The following is a 4,869-nucleotide window of genomic DNA, read 5'->3' as shown; positions in this document are numbered from 1 at the left end:
CTACGGACTAGAAGAAGAAGAAAAAGGCAAACAACGCCAGCACCGGCAGCAGCATTGCCGTCAATGCTTCGATTTGATTGGATGACCTACTACGTCAGATCAAGCCTTTCATTCGCCATAAAAGAACCCATCTTAACTCAGTAAGTTTACAAGAGAGACCTGCAGTCGCTCTGAGAGTCCTGGCATCCGGTTACCCTCAAGCTCGTTCAGGCTTCCTGTTTCCGCGCCGCAAAAAAAAATAGAGTGGTGCGCGCCCTCTGGATGCGCACTCCAAAATCCTGGCGCGGCAGCGAGATCTACGTCATTTTGACGTCACATTGGCGCGCTCAAGCTCGGATGCGGCGACTGTAAAACGGCCTTTACTTCTTAGCTTTATGTACGAATGGCTCATGAGAATAGCCTGCATTTCTACAGTGTGCCCCCACTTATTTCAATGATCAGCTTCCTTGGCCACAACTTGCACTTCTTTGGCTTTTTTTTCCCCAAGTGATTTAGTCCTTTTTTGCTTAAACTGTGTGGGTAGCAAGTACTGATTCAGTTCAAATTATTTCACATTTAATAACACAATTTGATATATACCTTCTTATTTTTCATTATTTTAAACTCATCCATGTATTGACTAGATTAAAAATCTGTCATCCCACGTGTTTTTATTTATATATTTGTGCTTTGTGAACTTTTTGTGTATACAGTATTACTAAGAGCAAATAGTAATTTAAAACATTCTATCAGAGTTACTGCAGGGGGGGGGCACCAAATTATTACTTTTATTATAGTTTTTTGTTACAGAAAAATACTTTGCACATCTATAACGTGAGGCAGGTGCGTTGGAGGAGGATAAGTTAGTCAGAAGTTGCAAAGAAATTTATGAACTTGTATGCAACTTGTGAAAGTTTATTCAAAAATAGAAATGTCTTAACATGAATCCAACAAATTTGTGTAAAAAACATTGATGATAGGCTTACTGGCTTAGAGGTAAGGAAATCACTAAAGGCGCTGACACACCAACTCGATTATCGGCCGTCAGACAGTCAGGCGAGGTCGGGGACTCGAGTCTGTTCAGTGTGTTCTGTGCCGTCGTCAGTCAGAGAAGCCGTTGGCTTTAATTTGGGCCGATTTGACTTGTTGAGTCGGACTTAATGACCAATCTGATTGGTGGAGTGCTAGTCCTTGACTAGCGAATTAGTGCGCTTATGTTAAAACACTTATCGGAAATGGCGAGAGGGATGAGCTTGACGGACACTTCTCAAAATCTGACGAAATTCTTTCAAACTGACCTTTGTCGATCTGAAACGAAGACAGATTCAGCAACTGCAAGGCCTATTTCTCGCTTAAAATGTTTTCAGAAACACGTTTCGGTGAACTCTTTTCGTAAAATACGAGCTCGTATTCCGAACGAGCCGCCATTATGGTCGGCTTTGAAATTCGGAAGAAGCCAGACCCACGTGACGCGTTCGTCATTTCCGGTTTTCATTTTTTGGGCGACAATACAGATTAGCGCCGCCTGCTGTTATGGAGACGTATTACGTCTCGCGCACGCGTAGAATGTACGCTCAAGTCGGCGTCGCTTCGGTGTGTTCCGAGGCACTTTTTTGACCTCGGGGAGCCGACCGATCAGTCCGACTGGCTTTTCTGCCGACGGTCGGCCCTCGGGTTGGTGTGTCAGAGCCTTAAGAGAGCCATCCACAGATGCAATAAGGATTCATTGCCACATGTATGTTTAACATTAAAACTTAATTCATAAAATCATACCAACAATTATTTTAATAGGTTAGTATTCTATGGACTAAAAATGAATGTATAAAGGCTTTAGGCCGCCCACACGTTATTGTAGGTCCAGTTTAATATGCAACTCCGTTCCTCTCTCCATTAGGGATCCTTGGCTTACAAAATGTTGAATACCACTGTTGTAGCAGAAATGAATCGGTAATCAATCAAATGTTAGTTACATCTGGTGTTAGATTCCAAGATCTGGTTCTGTTTTGGATCCAATTCCAGGTTCCTAAATGACGCTGAAACACGATTCACTATATTCACACTGCGTAAAACAGGTAGCAGGGTTGTCATTTTAGGCCAGCACTGACCACCATTTACATCAGCTATAACATCATCTGTAGCTAATTAAGGTTTATTTCAGAAGTGTTTTATTTGTCATTGTCTGGCCAATATGCTCAGTCAATATCGAGTACTTTGTACAGACGTTATCTGTAAGATAGCCAGCAATGTAGGCAACAGACATTTCTGTGTGTAGTGCTAATGTATGTGAGATCTCATCAACCTCGGTTATTTTTCTTTCAGATTCTCTCCTTTTTACTTGTGTCTTTGTATTTATGAAGTGGAGTCGTTCACAAGCACAATTTGTTCTTGCCCATGTTGAAACACCAGTTTCCACTGCCTGGAGGGAATTTGTGTCTATCTGTATCAACTAAGGCCTTTCCAATGGCTTTATAAGCAGTCATGCCACATCCAAAATCTGCTTTGCAATTCACCAACACAGCAGTGAATCTGCTCTAGTGCAGCGTTGCCAACTATTTTCAAGGGAAAGTAGCTAAAGGGTCGAAAAGTCGCAAAGTTTTGCTAGATGGCGCCATGCGCAAATTAGCATATTTGTGACATAATCACGTTGTGTTTGCGCCCTGTCTAGTGTCAGCCAGTGTCAGTTCTTCACGTCTGCTTCTCACCTACTCTGTGTCCACATATATACTATTTTATTGCACCCACGTTCCCAATAAAACTGTTCTCATTCGCATACTTTCTGTTTCTGTCGTCAGACAATGGAACAAGTATGAAATAGTGAGTGACATGTGGCCGATTCAGACTGCATTACAGTAGTAGCTTCCAAGTCGTTTCCAAGCTGCTGCTGTGCACTGCCGAAATCATCACTTCATAACCCCCGACATGACATCATCTGACAAAAATCACAAAACGCATTAGTTAAAGACAACAGCTGTGCTGTGAGCTTCGCTGTATTTACTTAAATCACAAACACACATAAGTCACACATAAAGTTAGAAGCGATAGAATGTCTCTTACTTTTCCTTCTGCACAGCACCTATCTGCAGTACTACAAGACATGCCCACTACATGTACATACAACACACTACACTTCATGTTATTTTTTCCTGTGAAACAGAATTTCAGGTGTCTGACCGTGAGTATTTGGGTATGTGACGCAACTATGTCATGGCAGGTGTATTGCTCAGGGCTCATGGAAGCAAATTTTAGGTTGTTTGCATGAAGGAAGCTGTAAGCAGCATTATCACAGGCAAAGCAATTGGCCGTTCTGAACATGTTTTGAATGTGCACTGCAGTAAATATAAATTTGGCTACCATTCAAAACTGCAGTGTTTCTGGCTTCACTGTAAACAAAAGGTGATTGCAGATCTCAACCGAATCATTGAGCTTGAGTTGTTTTAACTGTACGCTAAATGGATTTTGTATGGAGGTTCAAATGGATTTTGATCAAATGAGCAGATTTGACACTGGATTCAGATTTGATCAAATGCTATTGAACTTCAACCCTAATCGCATCAAAGGTGGACGTCTCAGCTTGACAAATCCACAAACCAATATATCAGTCTATACCTACCTCAAACACAAGCGCCAATGATAGATATTGCCTCAAGAGCCATTTAATAGCATTAGCAGGACTCTGATTAGCATTTATCAGATTAGTATGTCAAAGAGCGTACCATCAACTGCCAGACAAAACAGAGCGAAGGGTAAGATGGAGGCAGGTACTTCATAGGTACTTCACATGAGGGTCAAAAATCAGATGATGCTGTGAGATAGGAATCTCTGGCTCTGAAAAGGGAAAGGATACAGGAATGTCAAGGTAACATTGTGCAGAGAGAGAGAGAAAGACAGGAAGACAGAGAGACAACAATATGGGCGATCCAGAAAAAGAAAGTGATACAGTGTTAGTTTGCTTTGTCCTGTTGATATCCTGTCACTCTGCAGTGCTTTACCTCATCCTCCTTATTAAGATCCACAGCAGGCTCTTCCTGTGTCCCCAAGAGACCCGGACCCACTCTAAATCATTGCAAGATGTTTTCAAGGAAAAGGAGCGTGAGAAAGAGACACAGACACTGGGAACAATGACAAGGAATACAAATAGAGTTACAGTACCTGCTCATCTTTTGCTGACGGAATATGAGAATCTGATTTCCAGTCAGATTTCAAGCAAAGGAATGCCTTCTGCACCTGTGGTTTGAGGGGGTGGCAGATCATATTGCGCTGCTTGGAGTGTTTGCAGTCTCACAGCAGATGCTGGTGTTTAAAGCATGTCAACAACACACAGACAACATCCTTTGTTTGCATGTGTCGCTGATCACAGACAGAAGGCCTCGTGTTGCCTGCGTTCCCACTGATAAGGGTATTTCCAATGCAGCTACTTAGAGATTTTTAGATTAAAGCCACAGATAGATGCCATTTTCATTCATCTAAAGTCATGAGTCAAAAATCCTTTTTTAACAGAGTCTAGTGGACTACAAATGATAAAAAGCCTTTTGGCTAATTCTGGCATTTTTAACCCATTTAAATTCATGTGTTTTTATTGATTTGCACTGTCCCCTTCTTAAATAAACTAAATTGAACTGAATGTGAAACAAATAAAAATAATTACAGCTTATTGGTTTGCTCTATACATATAGGAATGTCCATCCTAAAAGTGGTGAAAGGTTTTTTATAATTGACCATCATCAGTACGCCATCAGTCCGAGGAATCCCACCACTGCCCTTGTATAATTAGCATGGGGTTATGTTGCCGTTGCTGTCTGGTAATGAAGAGAGCTTGTTACACGGTTGGAGAGACACTTAAGAGGTGCAGAGGCTTTCATTAGGCTTTGGTTAAAGGGATTGGTAGCCCTG

The 4,869-nt window shown here is 41.6% G+C and overlaps 1 long non-coding RNA gene across 1 annotated transcript; it reads right to left on the bottom strand.

Moving 5' to 3' along the window:
* Positions 1–2,569: 2,569 nt before the first annotated feature.
* Positions 2,570–4,209, bottom strand: LOC120570882. Its single transcript, XR_005641158.1, has 4 exons — positions 4,129–4,209; positions 3,969–4,032; positions 3,693–3,804; positions 2,570–2,908 (listed from the first exon to the last, which is right to left on the bottom strand). It is a non-coding gene; the product is annotated as an uncharacterized LOC120570882 (long non-coding RNA).
* Positions 4,210–4,869: the final 660 nt, after the last annotated feature.

Source organism: Perca fluviatilis, chromosome 13 (genome assembly GCF_010015445.1).
Source record: "Perca fluviatilis chromosome 13, GENO_Pfluv_1.0, whole genome shotgun sequence".
Taxonomy (NCBI): Eukaryota; Metazoa; Chordata; class Actinopteri; order Perciformes; family Percidae; genus Perca; species Perca fluviatilis.
Note: the sequence above shows the minus strand (reverse complement) of the source record. Positions and strands in the feature narration are given on the sequence as shown.